The sequence below is a fragment of the Stegodyphus dumicola genome, chromosome 12, assembly GCF_044657685.1.
Source record: "Stegodyphus dumicola isolate Sdum_Otavi_A_Nest chromosome 12, ASM4465768v1".
In the NCBI taxonomy this organism is placed as follows: domain Eukaryota; kingdom Metazoa; phylum Arthropoda; class Arachnida; order Araneae; family Eresidae; genus Stegodyphus; species Stegodyphus dumicola.
This window is the reverse complement of record NC_140779.1, coordinates 100,661,913-100,682,122: the sequence shown is the minus strand read 5'-3', so window position 1 is coordinate 100,682,122 and position 20,210 is coordinate 100,661,913. Positions and strand designations below refer to the sequence as shown.

Below are 20,210 nucleotides of genomic sequence, written 5' to 3'. Positions count from 1 at the left end.
AAAAGCAATGGACTCTGTAAAGCGTAAGGTATTTAGGTTTCAACTGTGATCAACAAAACTCTGCGATTTAAAATAAATGTGTTGCCATTTTCTGAAATAAAATATATTATTACATTTTTTCTTCGTACGTACGTGTGGGTTCGTGGATTTGGAGTGAATAACGACAATAGCACTTGATGAAGAATGGGAACATAATTATTAGCCAGTATTATTCAAGACAGCTCCAAAAATACTTTTACAAGTCATCGAAGAACTACTATAAACACGCTGAAACAATCAGCGACACATCCTTCAGACTACCAGCCTATAACGGGGACGACAGCTTCACGGCAAAGCACCGGAGTACAACTCCTGACTCTGCTCGGCTGTTCTCGGAACTCTACGTACTTTCAAGACTCTCCACGCTGCAACTCGCGATGCCACTCGACGATACACTAGAGGGCAGCTCCCCACTCGGTTTCGTCGTTTCCGGAGATCAACACACTCTAAGATAAAACTCGACGATGCACCAACTCGTGATACACTAAGAGACTCTCTCGGTGCACTCGACGACCAATTCGGCACTAGACTACGAGACACTCGCTCACTGACTATTGACTGACTCGACTAGGCACTCACTGACTGACTATCAACTCGATGGACGCTCCGCCATCAGGTTTTATATAGCTTTTTGCTTGGGTTTGAGAACATTCTGTGCTAAACCAGTAAGAATTCGTTTCACAAGGTTCTCCATCTGTCTATGGCATATAGCCAATTTTGTAGCCAAACGGGTGATATTTCGCCAAATGTGGCAACCCTGCTTTCTTTTGCCATTTTCTGGCAACCCTAAACCTGCCTTCACAACAATATCTTTTATGCCTCAGTGTATAGTAACAACACCCGTTTAAACACAAGCCTCCCTACTGAAGGCTCATACTTTAGTGACGTCACAAACTGTTGGCTGATGGGGTGCCAAAGATAGCTCCTTCGGTCACACCAAGGCCATCTAAATGGCATTAGCAAGTTAGGGGAATTTCGTTCTTGGTCGTGAGAAGGCGCGTTAATGAATCAAAGCGTTGTTTGTAGTAGGTTAGTAGGTTGAATGTCTGCTTAATTTAATCTTGATATTTTTTCTCAGTTTTCATTATGCCTTTAAAGTGCTGTGTGACTTTATGCCGAGGAAATTGTAATGATGATCCAAAAGTGTCAGTATATATATTTTCTAAACAACAAGACAAGATGCATTGCATAGATGGTTAAAATCGAAACCGCGAGGAAATTTTATCATTTCGAAGCATTCTCGGATAAGTTAAACCTAACTTGAAATTTAAATTGATTAAGGTATTTGCTTCTGTATTTAAAAGAATGGATACGTTAATATTAAGGAATTTCATTTCTATAGTATACATTATGTATAATATTATGTAATCACATATCAATTAGTATAATTAAGTATCGAATTGTATAGTTAATAATTATGTATCGAATTATATGCTAAATATTCACTTACTTTTTAAAATCTCTATTTTCTTATTTTTTGATTAATTTTATAACTTGGAACTTTTATCTTCATACGTATATGGCAGAAAATGAAATTATTTAACTTAATATTTAATATATTTTTGTATTAGAAGTTTTTTTAAAGAAACTGCGAAGGCAATAAATATGCTTATGGTTTTTTTAAATTGCAATATAAAGTGCACAGTTTTGCTTAAAATAAGAAATAATTTAAATTCCTAATGCATGGAAATTCAAATATTAAAATTTATGTCACTAAAAGTCCTTTTCTCCCACTCCTTCCCGAGTGGGAGACAAACATACACATGCTTGCTATTACCTGTTTTGTTAAAAATAAATTGCATCACTAGAAATCCTACTTTTATTATTTTAAAATTAGTAATTAGGTCTATGTTTACATTCGCGGGATTTAGGTCTGTGAATTACATTTCCATGAGAAAGATTTTCAGCTTGTTTCTGAATACTACGATGAGAAAACGGAGAAGAAAATAGTAGTTCTGTTAAAAAAAGTACAATTGAAAGGAAACGCAGTTCAGAATTACTGTAATAAATAAATAAATAAATGACTCATTGTCCAAACAAGGTGGAAAGAAAAGAAAAATTCAAACTTTTGATGATGAAAAAAGATTACTTTAAGTTTTACTTTGAGAAACTTTATTTTTGTTCGTGTCATAAAAGTTTAATATCATAGATACAGATACGAGTTAGAGCACAGAACTTTACTGAACATTTTTTATTTAATGTTAATTTATAGGAAAAATCTACAATTTGAATGTAATAAGAATAAGAACATTTTGAAAATGTTATTAAAATATTTGGTAAAATGACAGCAGAGGAAAATTTATTTAAAAATTGGATGGATTTCATTACGGGAGAAAGGAGGGATGGAGTCATAATGCAAGGGACTTCCGGTATTCTTTTATGTCATAGCACTTTTCCTGACTTAATTAGGCTCTACCACGTACACTCTGGTAACGGGGATTCGAAACCTCGGCTAACACTTTGCTATTTACTAAAAATAAGAAAGAATTGTAATACAATTTGTGTATATATGTGTATATGGAATTAGTTTCTTTAGTGGAAGTTTTTGTGCTTATAAATCTGCCCTGCTACAATTTAAAAGCTTCTAATATTCTTTAAAATATTTCTATACATCCTTCCTATATATTTTTTATGCAGTAAAGTGACTTGAATATTATTAGTAGGGAGGTAAATTCCAACTTTTCCTTACTGTTACTTATCAAAAGTCAACCAATACTTGAAACTATTATTTTAAATGTAAACGTACAATATAAGACCATACAAAAATTAATAATATAATATTAATAATATATTTTCATCTCTCTTTCTCTCTGTATATATATATATATATTAAAAAAGAAAAATTATATGTATCTACATCATTAGAAAATACCATCCTGTTAGTAAAGCTCTAAAAACATGTATACTTTTAAGGCAGGTAGTAGATGACAAATGGCGATTGTCAGCCGCCAGTTTGTGCCGTCACGTTCTCGTAGTTGGGCTTCTGTTTAAGAAGATGTTGACAGTAAACTCCTGCGAAACGTTTATTTACTGAACGTGGTTTCTCATATATGTGTTATCTTGTTTCCTTTTAATTTGTCCAAAGCTAAAATTTTATTTATATACAGTTCAATGTACACGCATCATCAATGAATATTTGCTGACGTCAGCTCTGGCCAGAAGTTATCAATAAATTTAAATGATTTTCATTGACCGAAAATGAGACAAACAAATTGTACAAGTTGCAAAAGCAAATTGGAGACGAAGGCTTTTCAGATACGGAAGAAAGAGAATTAAAAAATTTGGTCGAGAAATAAAGAGAGAAGATCTTATAACACCAGCGGAAGTAAAAGCAGTAATAATGAAAAGGTAAAGTGCTTTTAATTTACAAGAAGTTAAATTAATTGTTAAAATGGCTCAGGGACAGTCTCATTTTGCAATAAAGATTGACCCAAATGAAGAAAGCAAAAGAAACTTCATGAAAATAACCTCTGTTCTCGTTACAATGAAATTTTTAAAGAGTTGTCCCATTATTATCCCAAACAAAAAAATCATCAGTTTTAAAAAAAATATTTGTTACATGTGCCTATTTACTAAACACTAATAAGAGTGCTTTCAGTTAACTTTGTTAATAGTCAGTGTTTCATTCCCTTTTAACTACAACAATATTTAGATTTGCAGACACTATCTTAATCTGAATTATATACGAATAAATTTGAAGATATATGATTTTTATTTAAAATAATCTGTTTAATTTATCTGTTGTTGGTATAAAAACAATAAACACAGTTTTGCGTTTCAGTTATTATTAATTACAGGATGGACCCGTGAAATTATACCAGCTAAACTCGTTACAATTATCATTCATCTCCGAACCTTAATGACTATTTTATAAATTATTTTATGAAATCTGTAGGTTGTATTGAAATTTTATACGTGTGGCTGATCAAAAATGAAAAATGAAATCATATCATATAAAGAAAAAGATTTGCAGGAAAAATAGTATGAAACAACACATTAATCATACCTCCAAATATAGCTTACTGCAGACCTTAGCAACCTTTGACCAGAGGGTCAACAAATGACGAAATTCATAATCTCAAGTGACCTACTTGAGTTTCAAAAATCAAGTATTATATGCAAAAATAAATTATAAAACATAAATATGAAACAAGCATTTCAAGAATGTGTAAAAAATAAAGCGAAAATAAATAATACGTAACAACAATATTTTTGTTTGATTACAAAAATACAGTATTTTCAAAATTTTAACATAATTGTAAGGAGAAAGCGATACATTTGGCAACACCGATCCGTAATCGATAATTCCGAAAAACTGTCATTTTGTCCGCATTCGGTTCAACTTATAAATGCGAGCAGGTATTCTCACATATGAAATTTATTTTAAATAAACGTAACTACCGAAAATTCAGACGCTTGTATTCGTCTTAAGACGACTAACTATAAGCCAAATTTGACTAAATTGACATCATAAGCTCAGCATCAGAAGGTAGCCATTGATAACGAAGCGACAAATAAAGTTCATTCGGTTATACTTGTTTTTATTTTAATTTGTACGTTTAAAACATATTGGTATTATTTTCTAAATAAAATTCATTTTGTTATTGAACAGAAAAGAGCGTTTTAAAGTGAAAATACCACAGACCCGAAACGTCTTCCTAATACACATATTATGGTTGATTTTGACCTGCACCCCCCGCAAAAAAAAAAAAAAAAAAAAAAAAAAAAAAAAGAGTAGCCGGGCCTGCCTTACTGCATTATTATTGAGAAGCATATCTATATAACCTATATTTCAGTAATCTATAATAAACAATATGATTTTTGAGCTCTTAACCATACCCAAATTGTGCTTCGAACTTTTAGGCGGAGTGTGGATAGGAAAGCGAGTCCTAAATTTCCCAAACGCGGAAAAAATTGTTCCCATTTACATCTACACTCCGCTTGCTTATACAAAAGCGCAGAAAAATAACCTTAACAGAAAACTAAACTTTAAACGACATTTAAAAAAGAGAAAAAAAGTAAAAGAGGGAAGAAAAAAATAAAAAAAAGCAGAGGCGGCAGCGGGAAAAATCGACCTCCGAAAATTCGATTTCGGCGTCGAACTAATCGCGTTATAATGGCTTTGATAAGGTCCGAGATATAGCAATTAAAGCTTATCGACAACGTTAATAAGGATCGTAAAGGAACAATGGAGGCTGAGATAGGGGATAATATATGGGCCAGCAACCCACCGCCGAAATGACTGGTGAGGGGGGGAGGGCCAAAAATGAAAAATTTCATCGGACGGAAGGTAAAATGCTAAAAAAGAACACTTTTTTTTAAAAAACCAGCCTGAGTTGTTATCAAGTTTCGTGTTGTGTGTCTGGCCCGAAGATAAATTGTGGTTTCCTTATCTGTTTAATGGGAAATCTACCAAAAAGTCATTTTTTATGAGTTTATTTTCCCCACTTTTTGATGTTTTAACTTTATAACTTTTTCAGTAGGAAGTGCATGTTCAGATTTGAAATAAAAGTAGAGAGAACCGTTTGGGAACAAAATATGATAAAAGTACAACATTAATACTGTGTTTAAATGAATCATAATATCGAAAAGCAGCGAAAATATATTTTACTGCAGCATAATATTAGATGCATGCTCTGTAAGAATAATTAAAGTCAATATTAATTTAATATTGTTCTATCAAATTGAGTATGGAATTATAATTGATAAAAAGCAGCGTTCATTTGAGTTAATTTCTATTAAAAACTGATAAGTAGGTTAAATTTTTTTAATTTAATTCTAAATATATGCTGAACTTGTCCATTTTTAAAGTTTGCATAACCGCATATATCTTTTTTTCTTTATATTAATATTATATCATTAATAGTTTGTTTTTTGGAAATTAATTTGTATTCCTTTTGGCTCACTAATATTCAGAGAACGCGTTAATAATTCATTCTGGGTTCGGCTACAAATGACTGAACGGGTTAAACTGATAATTGTTAAAAATTTATTTTTATTCCATTCTGGCCCAGAAATTTTCAAGGAACACCTAGACCAAGAGGGAAAAAAAAATGTGTATGGCGTGGACGCACTCAGCTGATTGTACAAGGTCAAAGGGAAAACCTCTTTGCTTCTGTCCTCCCGCAAAATGAAAGAAGGGACATATTGAATTAAGTGGGAGTGCATTTTTAGCATTACATTTTGCAGCATTTATTATTACGTTCTATGCATTATTATTGATTTTTAGCAATGTTTTTACTGAAAACATTGTAAAATGAAGTTTTTGTTTGATTTCATGTTTTATTTTGTTAACTTTACTACTCGTTGTTGAGTAATGTTATAAAATGAAACGAAAAAATAATTGATATACCTTTGTTTAATCTTCATTAAATATTATTTCTTTATTATTTAATCTTCGTTTAATCTTGTTGCCAAGTGTCAAAATGTATATACTGATTTTAAGCTGGATTTATTCTCTCCCACTCTCATTTTCATGCAATTCAAACCGTAACGAGATTCACGCGGCAGAGCGGAAAAAGTCGCTGAATACTGCTAGTTTCACCTGGGATTAAATCTTGTTAATTAAATTTTAAATTAAAAGATTAAATGCAAATACCAAAAGTTGGAAACACGAGTAATAAATTACTAGCTTGTAAAAATATGTCTTAGTATGCAATGTCTTGTTTCTTTTCGTTTTGAAGGGGATGGCCCAAAACAAGAAAGATGGACTCCGTTCCAATGAAGTGAATCCAAAACAAAATTTCTGAAATTTACGAGTACAAATAATCAATAAAAATCCTCTGCAACTGACAAATTCCATCCTAACATTGCTTGAATCAGTATAATTAGAAAACCGTAAATTAAAAATAATGCAATTAATTAAAATAAAATTAGTGAAATGGAAAATAAAATAATTCCCTCTAAACTTCATCTTGATCAGTTTTTACTTTTTTGTAAGGAAATATTGTAACTGCGAAAAATTTAGGTTGTCATATTTTAAAAGAAATATCCATTTGACCGCTCCCGATTCCATTTGGGCAATATTTTTGCATGACATCTGTACGTACGAACAGAATAAAGGACTCTTGTTTTGCAAAACGGATTGTAAAATGGATTCAAAAGGAATTTTTTCGTGACATCTGTAAGTAACTTCATATGTACGTATCCTCGTATAACTCAAAACAGATTAGCCGTAGAACGTTGAAATTTTGTATATGAGACTACCATAACATCTAATTGTGCGCCACGATTTTTTATCGCAATTGGCAATGCCAAAGATGTAAGATATATGTATGTAATAATAGCAAGAAAAAGACGGAGCAGTGTTGATGCGCAGTGTCGAATAAACTAGATAGATGCCTAATACCTGATACCTGCGTTGATGCCTAATGCCTAGGTAGGGTAGACCGTAAACCCATATTGAACAGGAAGAATTCTGGTTGCGTAGTATGCTTGTAAGATATAACAAAATATGATAGCTGCTTTAAAAAATAATTGGCAACCTCAAAATTAACATTCTAAATTTGGTACTCTCCCATTCGATTCATCTGTTCTTCCAAATTTGAGATCTTTCGACGTTACATAACAGTGCTTGAAAACGGTAACTAAAACTAAATTGACCAATCATAGCTTACTTCTAGAATTTCACCTACTTTGGTATAAAACCTCTGGCGAGCTAACTACGTCATTAATTCTGCTTCTTTTGCTATTTTTTATCTTGCTAATAGTTTCTCGCTTTGCTTCCCCGTATGAACTGCCTGTGTCCTAATTTTAAGAATCAATGTACGTAGTAATTTGTGGTATTCCGTTAAGCTAATTAAAGCGGTTTGAATTTGTTAATTAAAGCGGTTTGAACGGTTAACAGCTGTCGTAGCGGCGATAAAGATGCCAATCATATTTTTCTTGGGTGTGTTTATCATGCTCAGCAGAGGAAGGCATTTCAGGACACTTTAATGCACTGGTCTGTATCTTGGGCACCAAAGTTTTCTGAACTTTTACCGACTAAAGCGCCAATATCTGTTTTGTAGAATTTCATTCTCAGTTTAGATTATTACGTTCTTTTTGTTTTATTACTTTATTTTATTTTTTAGCCCAAAAAGGACGTTAGTCTTGAAACGATATTAGTCTCGCAAATGCATTTTGCGTTGAATCGCTATAAAATGCGTACGACATTTCAGATTGTTGCTACAAAATATTATTACCCCTCTGTATTTTATTTAAAGAAATCGAATAATGAAAAATATGCAGGAATGTATGTATGTTTCTCGCATTGTGAAAAACCGGCGGTACCTAGAGCCATCAGATTTTCAATAATATAATCCTCCACCGGAACATAAGCATCTGAAAGCCTAAATTTTGAATTTCTAACTTGTTTTATTATTTAATTCGTAAAACTTTAACGAATTTTTTATTAGCAAATTCAACGATTTCAAAGCAAGCAGTGGTACGAAAAAAAAAAAAAAAAAAAAAAAAAAAAAAAAACATTTATCTTTAGCCCGCGAGACTGTCCATCGGAAATTCTAAAGCTATGTTGTTCTTAAATATTTTGTGATATTGCTGTTGAATTGAGTTTTGTGTGGTTTAAGTGCGAAAAAACATGATAGTTAATAAACAAAACGTTAAAAAAACATAATGCAAACGTAATATCTTTAGGCGTAATGTAAAATCTAAAAGCTTTCAGTATTAAAAAAAATTCCCCTTTTTTAGCGCTATCGTATATTTATTTTGCAATATAACTTACTTGTATAAAATCAGTAAGTGTTAAAACTTACGGTACATTTTGTGGAACACGAATAGTTAGAATTAGATTTAACCAAAAGAGCGAGGAGGGGGTGAAAAATTCTCTTGTGAAAATAATCTAAAACAAACATCTCCAGTTCTAGGCTATATTATGCAGTTCATTAGTATATTAATAACATCATTACAGCCTATCGTACTGCTTAAATTCACTAGAAGTAAAAGTTAGGGAGAAGCCAAATTATCGTCTACAAATCTATCGGTCACGTATAGAAACAACTATTAATATTAATACTTTAATCTTAAATAGTACATTATAACGCAGGAGACATAAAAGAATTACGCGAAACCCTAATCGAATTGGAACTGAAGTAATGCCCTTTAGAAGCTCGCTGTAGAATATCTGCAACGGAATGGTAAGAAATCCATTATATTGATGAAAACTTAATTGCAACAATTATACTCGGTTTGCATAATGGATAGAAACAAAAGATAATTTTAGTCAGCCATTTGAATATATATTGCATACAATATGCATTTGAGAATATTTTTACGCATGCAAGATCTCGCATGATAGGTTCTTTTTAGTGATTGATTGTATTATGAAAAAGTAAAATAATTCCATTTTACGCATGGTGAGAAACTGTCCAAACATCAAATCAATGCCGCTAGTCCGTTACCACGCTAAAAAAAAATTCTGAATTTTTAAAGGCTTACGGTTCCTTTACTCGTTTTGTTTTCAATGCACTGAGCGAGAGTATTTTTTGCTAACTAAACACTTCTGAAAAGACAAAAATACTTCGACACCTTTAAGAGAAAATAATTGATGCTTTGACAACAGAAAGAAAGCGACCGCTCTTTTGTTCTTTTGAGGTATTTACTCTAGATCAGTGTTTGCTGAAGAGAAAAATTAGAAATGTGATTGTAGGCTTTCATACATCGATGCAAAGAAAAGGCATTTTGTTGTTTTTTCTGTTAAATTTGTTGTTCAATTCTGATTCAAAACTAGCTAGCAAAACATTTATGTGCATCTACTGCATTGAGATACCAAAAACATTACAATAAAATTTAATCAGCTCACTACATTGACTAATCAGCAAATGTATCATAAACTTCAATAACTGACTTATATTATATTTATATATATAATATATATGTTTAATATTATATTTACATAAATATTGTCAGAAGGTTAAGCTGTTGTTGGTGGGAGAATGTTGGATTTCAGATGGCGTGAAGTTATGAATGTTTTCATGCAATTTTATTTAGTTAATTATTTTTTGTAAAATTTTGTTTCTTGCATGGGGTATTGAAAAGATTTGGGTAACTACTCTTATATGCGCCCTCAAGTCGCCAAATTTTTGGCCAAACATTTTTGGTGAGAAACTCCATGGTGCCATATTATCATCTAAATTTTTTTCTCTACATTTCGAACTTTAAGCCTAAAATTTGCTAAAATCATTTAGTGCAATAGTCTCAGAATGGCGGCGGTGGCGAAGATTTCAAGAATTTTTTATCTTAAGTTTACGTTAACTGTGTTACCATTAATAAACATAAAATTAATTTTGTTACCATAAATAATGCTTCAGAATCCTCCCCCGCCCACGTAATATCGTGTTCTAGTAGCCGTTTATAGGCATTGGCCAGAAGGAATGGTCACTTTATTACGGAGGCGTCTAATAGGTGGACCACCACCGCCTCCTATAAAGGAACAGGCAATTTACATGCCTGTCTTCTAAGGTATTCGAACCCAAACCCTTCGGTACGGCAGTCATAGTCAATACTGACCGCTTTCCTGTCAGGGCAGCCTTCAGAAAAATCTATAAGTCATTAATTTACGGTGTTTTATAAATCGTGTACAAAGATTTAAAGATACAGATTTCTTTAACTTTTATCCATACCTGTCAAATATTAATAAACTCAGTTACGAGTTTTTGCACTAAGAATAATCGCATTGCTTGAGAATACATTTATATAGGAATAGCTTTTGTTACACTTGAAAATGAATATTAAAAAAAAAAGTAAATAGCCTATAAGCATCTGCAATCTGTGATGAAGATAATTTCTAGTAATTTGTGTCTAATTTACAGATTCGTAGTGCGATCAAATGTCAAGCTGTCGTAAGAAATAAAGGAAGTTTATAACTATTTGCATACAAACAAATGTATTTTTATCTGAGTGCCAAAGAAAAATTTAATAAGTAAGAGAAAAAGACTGAATTGTCATTATAGGGGAACCCCAATTATCCGAATTAATTGGAACCGGACACCATTCGGATAATCAAAAATTCGATAATCTGATTTTTCCCGAAGAAAGGGTCTACGTACACTTTACTTAGTTACTGTATGTACCGTATGTTGAAAATGGAAGAAAAAAATATTTTTAAACAAAAGGAGGTTTTAATTAAATAAAATGAAAAGGCAACACTTAAACGTACATGTTATCTAGCGCATTGTACAGTACATACAAGTGCTGAAATTCTTTGCTTGATGAACATCTCGGTCAAAGTAAGCTGTTTGACTATCTTCATCCGTTTTCGGGCAGCCAAGTCGCGCCTCCGCTTGACAATGAATGAGAAGTTACATGTGGTCACACTCGGGCTGACGTTCCATTTACTTCAGCGCAGTGTCAAGACCATCAAACGCTTCACTAGCTGATGTTCCCGTTCAACTTCGACATTAAGGTCATCTTCTTCCTCGACACTTTCTTCCCTCACACTTTCAATAAGTTCATCATTTAGAATTGGAAACCCAGGGTCTGAAGGATCACACGCTATCCATTCTGCTGTATTCTCAGCGCTAATTTTTGAACATCCAGGAATTTTTTAAAGAATGTTTCTTAATTCCTCAAGTGACACATCATCCTCATCTTATCCTGTCTCTTTCCTTTCTTTTTCCTGAGCTTCTTTTTTCCTTTTTCTCTTTTTCCTTCTCTTCTTCAGTTGATTCTAAAAAATTCTGAAATTCTGAAACCGATTCGGATAGTCGGAATTCGGATAATTGGAGTTGTACTGTATTTACTGTCAAGTTATGTCCCGCTTAGATAATTTTCATAATTTCTATTTCTTAATTTCAATTAAGTCATTTAATGATTAATTAAACGTGTTAGATTAATTAAAATAACTGTCAATTTAAAAATATTACTATACTTAGATGTCAGTATGTTTGAATTACAAAGGGTAATCAACAGAAATGTCTTGCAGATACTTAACTTTAGTTTTTAGATAAAGAAAATAAATATAAATTTGAATATGTCTCATTTTTAATATAATTATAATTTTATATTTTGCACATAGTTACCAAAGCTTTGTAGGGTTAATTTCATGCTTTTGTATGTGCGATATGTTGTGTAAAATATGCTCATTTTCCAGCGGGCAAGCTCAAACCTGAATCTTTAATCGAATTTGATACGAAAGTTAAAAGAATCGTTGCTGTTAAATCAAAACACAAAAACAAACCGGAAATTTATGAACAACCAACAATCATTGAATTTTCCGTTCAATGAAAATATATACAAAGGCAATTTAAGTCGACACTATACTGCACTATGAGAATACACATGAATGCCCTTTGGACGAGCCCTCACACTATAAGTCTTTTCTTCCTTTTCGCTGAATACGGCTCATTAGTGGTCGAATGGGTAAAACCGCTTAATGCTGAAAATTCGATTCGGGTTCAGATCTTGATTAAAGTTCTTCAGAAGGCATTCCATTTCTTTAGACAGGCAGTCCTAATGGTGCTTTGTCATTATCCAAACCATCTCCAGTGACTGCTGAACATATTAAAAGATAGCTTTCAAATTTCACTAATATTTGCCGTTATATAAACTAAACGAATCAATCATGAAATTTAAACCAAAATACAAATAAGCAACTTCTTTTGACGGTACTTACGTATATTCGCAATCACCTTGGTTCGAAAGACAATCAGTAAACATAGTTACAAACGAGTTTATGTTTTTCTTGCAGTGGAAATTTCATTGCGATTCTTTTGAGAAAGAATTCGAAATATTATTCCTTTAACGCATTTGCGATAAAATAATGTGTTCCTGCAGAAATTTCACCTCTCTTTTTTTCTGTTATAGAAAAATTCTAAAAGAACAAATTTTAAAGTCTTGTTTAAGACAAAAAATAATCATAATTTTTTGATAAAAGCCGTTGGAACTGGGAATTCAACAAAAAGAACGCATATGAAAATGGCGACGTTCGAAACTGAATATTTGTCATGTGCATGGTTGCTTGAAATGGCTATGCGCGTGTGTACCAGAGTTGGGTGTATTCTGAAGTTTTGGCGATTTCTACTAAGGTGGTTGTGGTAATAAGTAACTACCCTTTTGACTGATACACTCTTTTACAGAAAAATCGAAGCATCAAGAAGGACTTTTGCGATCGCGACGAAATTTGGTATGCAAAAACATATTGGTCGAACATGCAAATGAACAGGAATTGCGATCATAGCGGCATTTCTAGTGCGCAATTCGCAAAGTATGAAACCAGTAACAGAGGCGGAAAATTTATCTTTTTATATTGCTGCCATTGTAATTCCGTAAGAAGGAACTAAAGATGCCATTACAACGATATCGAAGACCTTACAGACAACTAAACGACTTCGAACGTGGTCGCATTGTAGGGCTGGGTGAAGCTGGATGGTCATATCGAGCAATAAGCCGCCAGCTGCAGCGTGCAGATACTACTGTGCAATGATGTTGGCAGCAATAGTTACTATAAGGAAATTGCCGACGAAATGAAGGCTCTAGAAGGCCATGGTAGAATGATTGTTCGCCAGGCCCGAACCGCCACCGTCATCCTGAGGCCATTTTCCATTCCTATGCCACATACCGCTCGCGTATCTCTGGATTGTCTCCGCGCGGTTGATACTCTTCCTTAGCCAGCAAGGTCAAACCTGATGGTACCCAGGCCTTTCACCAATCGAGTATGTCTGGGACATGGTAGGCCGCCAAATTCGGGCACCATAAAATATCGCAGATCTGGAGCGACAACTGATGAGTGCCTGGCAGAATGTGTCGCAGGATGACATTAGGAACCTCTACCACTCCTTGCCTTGGCGAATTCAAGCATACATTGCCGCCAGGGGCGCTTCGACCAACTACTAATTTGAATACTCAATGGGTGATTGTAAGCCGTGAACAGGTACTATGACGTTGATTTTTTAATCATTTTATTATCTGTGTATAAGCTATACACATATTCAGTTTCATCAAAAACAACCACTTCCTTCATGGTGCTTCGATTTTTTTGCAAAAGAGTGTTTATGAGCTTGAGCACAGTTACACTTTTCCCCAGATTCAACAATTTTATCTCCCAGCCTAAGATTTTCCATTCGACTTTCTATAAATTCTGGTCAATTATTATCCGAAAATTAAATGCAATAAAGATGAAACAATTAGTGCATCAAATTCGTATTTGTGAAATATAATTAAGTTATACTCAGATCATTCTCAATCGATTCTAAATCGGCGCCAACTTCAAACTCAATATTTTTTAAGAAAAAAGAATGAAATTTTTATGAATATACTCATGTGAAAACATATATTGTAAATAACTAAACATACATCAAACTTTTAACCCAAAATAATAAAAAAATTAACTGCTTAAACACTAAATAAATAAAGAAATTTGTATAAGCCATAACGATAAAAACAGGAAAATGTATCCCAATACTTAACGCTACATCGGGATTCTAAACATATATTACTATGCTGCTTTTAAAATTATCTTAATTTTGCGCTTGAATTGTATATGGCGTATGTGCGAAGAAAATTATACTTGATAATAAAGCTAAAAGGACAACAAAATAACAGCGGACTATTATTTTGTTGTTCCTTTATCAATATTTTTCACTATTGGTCGTGCAAGCATAGCTCCACTACACGAACTGTGCAGTTCCGCGCCAGTTTTGGGAAGAACACTCCGGAAGCGGTTTAAAGGTCTTCCACCTTTCTTTCTCTACCAGCAACCTCTCAAGAAAACTTTCTGCTCACCGTATATTTTGAGTGCCCCATGGATACCCCCCTGGCATGGATGTTTGTACGCATAGACCCACTTACAAACATCCATGCAGCTCCGGGCCGCATATAAGCAAAATGTACACTGCTAGGACAACGGCTTGAATTTGGCCAATGACAGTCCAGATGAGGGTCCCATTAACTCCGCCCACATTAGTGACGTCATATTTCTGACGTTTGTTTACATTCTACTGTTCGGAGTTACGAAGTGCGTTTTTTGAATGTACATTTAGTTTTTCCGAATAAAAGTGTATTTATATGCGTATATATCTGTATATAACGATTTAATGTTTGTTTCGAATATTAAGGATTATTCTTCTGTTCCAATACAAAATTAGGTCTAGTCAGATGGAAGTTACTGATGGCTGGAAGATACAATGTAAAGTGTGGTTTACAAATTATTCTGCATATTGATAATCAGAAACTTTTAAGTGACAATGACTTAAATCATCTACTATATAAAATGTACTTGCGGGAATTAAACCAAGTGAAGGTTATGTTAAGTTAGTGAATCCAAGTGCTATTTTGTGTCAGTAATTAATTCAGTAAATATTTTGAATCAAATTGCCACCAGTAACTATTGCCAGTAACTGTTGACATAGTGTGTGTCAAGAAAATTTCATATATATCTATTTGAATATTTACAAAATTAATTGTGCTTTGATTAAGAAATCAATATGATTTACAGGATTCAATATGCTTTCTTAGAAATAAACTTCATTTCATTATTAGAACATAAAGAGTTTAAAAGATGAAAAAGTGTGTCCACTCTAATGAACATATTGAAATGTAATTTAGCTGTGAAACTACTGAAGTTAAATGATGAACATGTTATTTAATAAGAACTGAATATATTTAAGATATGCTACCAGCTCTGATATTTCAAGACTGCTGGATATGCTTATCTATGAAGATTAAATCACTATTAACTGACAAATTATGGTTCTGGTAAAGCATGTATCATATTTGGAATCGTAGAAAGGAAGTTCATTATTTTTCTGAAATGTAAAGAAAATAATACTGAATAATTGTAAGTGCTTAGTGTAATAGACCTACTGAAATCTAATTTAGCTATAAAACTGCAAATGCTAAAGAACAAAATTTAGCAAGAACTGAATTTAGTAAGATATGTTACCAGTAATGATATTTCAAGACTATCGAAAATGCCTAACAATGAGGTATCTTAATCAAATTAAATTTTAAAAAATCACTATTAACTGACATTATAGTTCTGGTAAAGCATATACTACAATATTTGGAATTTTCATTGTTAAGTATGCATTCTTAGAAAGGAAGCTCATTGTTTAGTTAAAATGTTAAGAAAATAATAGTGAATAACTGTAAGTGCTTAGAGTAATAGAATTACTGAGAGAGGCGTAGCGCCATTTTTCAGCGCCCGAGGACAACTGAAGATTTTCTGCCCCTTTATGTGTGCCACGAATGGAAAACGCTTCATTCTAAAATTTCATACCATCAATTTGGCACCCCCTGGATGCTGCGCCTGGGGACAGATGCCGCCACCTCTGCTCCACCCTAGCTATGCCACTGCCTACTGAAACCTAATTTAGTTATAAAACTGCAAATGCTAAATGATGCTTAACATAATTTAACAAGAACTGAATTTAGAAATATATGTTACCAGTTATGCTATTTCAAGACTATCGAAAATGCCTAACAATGAGGTATCATTACGTGTTCTAAGGTGTAATGTTGAATTGAATCCGATAAGTATACTTTTATTTCCTGGAAACATACCTTCAAGTGAATGTGTGTTTATAGTTCTTTACATCTAGTTAAATACAGTGAAACTTACATAAGCCAAAACTGAATGGATTAAAAAAATAACTTAAAGTTGTATTTCAAATTTTACATTTTGTCGTATTAAAGACTGATTACCTGGGTTTCCACTGATGGTTGCACTTGATAAAATATGTCTTGAACAGGCAATTTTTTTTTTTTTTTTTTTGAGAAAAAGCATTTAATATTGATTTTCTTACATCAGTATGTATTTTTAACTGTGAAGTTTGTGCATTTAAAAATTGTAATGACATGTAGATTATTATATTTTCATTTATTTCCAATTTCATTAACAGTATTTTTTTACAATTTACTCCTGATTTTATACATTATATGTATGAGTAATAAATAATTATTGTAAATATGCTATGTAACTTATATTGTGATCTTTATATTGAACCAACTTATATATTATATATGTATGAGTCATGCATCAACTCATGGCAATTGAAATTGAATTTTTAGTAAGAAATTAATGATAATAAGATGCATTGATGTATCTAATAAGATGTATTATTGATGACAGTACGTAAAATTAATCGAAACTAAGATATACAGTTAAAAGGTACTATTCTATTTTCGGAACCAGATTTTGTATGTATTCATGTTACGTGTGTGTATGCACACACACTTATACGCACGTGCATAGGCCCACCAGTGGCAGAGTGGTAAAATCTTTGAACACTGGATTCGAATCCAGGCAAATTCTTTGGCTTCAAGGGCGTTTTTGTAGTTTTCCCCATTTGTAAAGTGTATACCAGCCAGTTTCCTTTAGAAAGTCCTCCACAAAGGCATCCCTTCCCACAGGCATATAGACCTAGTGTACTTTGCCATACTAAACTAAAATGAAACCCAAACCACTCGTTGATACATACATTATTTGTCTGAATCCTGTCCTGATAACAGAAAAGTACCGTTTAAAATTGGGCTTTTAAAGATATGTGAAAAGAGTTTTGAATTAAACTCCACACTATAATTTCATTATCTTGTAATAAATACATTGGACTTAAGATTGCACTGTAACTATTTAATATGAGTTCCACTAAGCTGTCAATAATGCTTTACATTAAGTACTAAAATCAAGATCAGAATGTTATGAATTAGTATTATTGTTCGCATAAGTCCTTCACATTTAGAACTCCATTCTATTATCAATAATTTAATATCCATTCTTAATAAATAAGAACAATATGATACTAATTATTACATTTATTTATTTACAAGTTCTATGAATTGCAATAATTTCCTTTTCCAATATCTTTTTTTACAAAATATTTTCAGTCTATAATTCCTTTTTTAAATGTTAATTTCTCTTCATCATAAGTAAAATATATGCACACATTATTGAAGAAAAATTATTTAATTAAAATGTTCAAAGTATATGTTACAAAAAACAAACATATTGACGTCTATAATACATTTATTTACTACACTGAAATAATCAAATTCTCAGATTAATAGATAGAGTTTGAAAAGCAGAGGTCTAAGAAATCGTGTAACATTTATTTTACATAAAAATGACTGTATATACATAATGATCACAAGTTAGCTTTTACTCAGACATTTCATGCTAACCTGTTTTTATTGCTTTCGAGTTTTAAAACTAAGTATTTTTAATGATTCTCCTACTACTGTTTCAAAAATCTGATTTTTATGCCAGTCAGAAATGATTTTCTTCGAGTATACAGAATTAAATTACAGTCAAAAGTCGTTAATCCGGACTCGTCGGGACTTTGGCGATTCCGGATTATCGATTTTTCCGGATTATAGATCATCAGTTTAAATCTGGTAAGATGGCATGCAGAAATTACAAAATTAAAAATATGAAACCGTAATTTATGAAATAAAGAACAATTATGATCTAAAGGGTATCAAAATTTACAAAAAGAAAAAGCTTAATATTTATTTGTTTACTTTATTAAACATTTCTTTCAATGTAAGTTGCTTCGTTTCATGTGATAATACTTTCTCTTTAATTTTATTAAACAGACATAATTTCTTGTTTAGTTACAAAGTTCCGCTGTTCAAGTCCTATAATTGCTGTGTTCAGAATACCAACTAATTTGTCAATTGAAATGTTTTCGTTTTCAATAACCTCTGGGTCATTTTCTTCACTATTGGAAGCGAATTATAATGACGAGGAACTTGATTTAAATCATATCAAAGACGGAGTACATCGAGATGAAATACTAGGAATTATAAGCCAAATAAAATAAAAACATCTGCCCTGAAGATAAGGATAGTGCTGACAGATCAACTTCCAATCCGCTGCGTGAAATTGATAAACAGATTTCGGATTTCAAAACATACTTTCGCTTTGTAGATACAAATTACATATTAGTAAATATATATAGGAAATTCTATTTGACATAATCGAAAGTTCAAGCTTACTTTTATGAAATTGCTCTAACAGTCTGCAAAAAATAATAAGCCGTATCCAATTCGAAGATTCAGGAAAAACGCAATCTGCAACATTAACTGAAATAGATAATTAGAGCTTATACCGTCCATTATACATTAAACGCGCATGCGCACAAACATATTCGCAGACGTAAAGGTCTTACGCGCACTCTTAAACGCCTGTGCGCATGCGTGAACGCGACGCATGCGCAGAAAGTTTGTAGCTTTGAGGTCCGGATTATAGATCATTCCGAATTATGGGTGTCCGAATTAACGACTTTTGACTGTATTTATTTCTGGATTAGTCATCGAGTAATTTAAAATATAATACTTAGTACTATTACAAAATTTAAGAAATCCAACTTTTAACATGCTGCTTTTTATCACATAAAGAAATTAACCAAAATGTAAACTTGTAATATTGAAAAATTTCTCTCTTAAGTAAAATTGCCACTACATAATTTCAGCACAAACTAAATATTACAGTATATAAAAGAATACAGTGTATTGCCTGTAAAATTAATGATACTTACATATAAACACAACCACCTTAGCTCAATTTGGATTTAACACATGAAAAGGTAAAAATTATTCATTGGGTGCCAGTTGATGCTTTGCACAACTTTTCTTAAATACATACCCAAGTTATTGATATCTATCATAAGTTGGCTAACATTATCGAATTATAAAAAGAAAATATACTTTAGAATTTGAAATATAAATTTTAATTATTAAATAAGGAAATAAAGCACGTTCATCTCCAAATCTTTCTGTAATTGTTTTGCCCTATTCTTTTCCCCAAGCGGTTTGTTTTTGTTTCAAAAAAGATTAAATAATTTCAGACACTCGGCATCACACAAACTTCAGCAGCATCGGCTATCTACCAAATGCATTTCCTTTTTCTTTCTTTAGAAATTTTGTATTCCTGTAGAGTTTCCACTGTAGTTTTTTCCATTGTTGATAAATTCCAAAGAGCATATTTTAAAATTAAGGCAAAAAATATCACAATTTGTTTATAAAAATGTTGAAACTTGAAATACAACACAAAGAATGTATACGAAAATGGCGACATTGTCCTATTAAAGGATTGTTATGAGCATGGTTGCTAGAGTTTGACACATTTTAAAAATTTGACGAGTTCTACTGAGGTGGTTGCAAGTAATAAAGTAATTGCATTGTAATATGTGCATTTTTACTGTTAAGAACATAAAATTTTTGCTTATAATAAATAT

At 32.2% G+C, this 20,210-nt stretch overlaps 1 long non-coding RNA gene across 2 annotated transcripts in view; it reads left to right on the top strand.

The window, feature by feature from the left end:
* Nucleotides 1-984: 984 nt before the first annotated feature.
* LOC146993719 (uncharacterized) overlaps nucleotides 985-20,210 on the top strand; it is a 285,520-nt gene continuing 266,294 nt past the window's right edge. Inside the window, exon 1 of one of the 2 annotated variants that reach the window (XR_015038248.1) lies at nucleotides 985-1,068. This is a non-coding gene — a long non-coding RNA (uncharacterized LOC146993719). The other variant, XR_015038249.1, reaches the window with a different exon arrangement.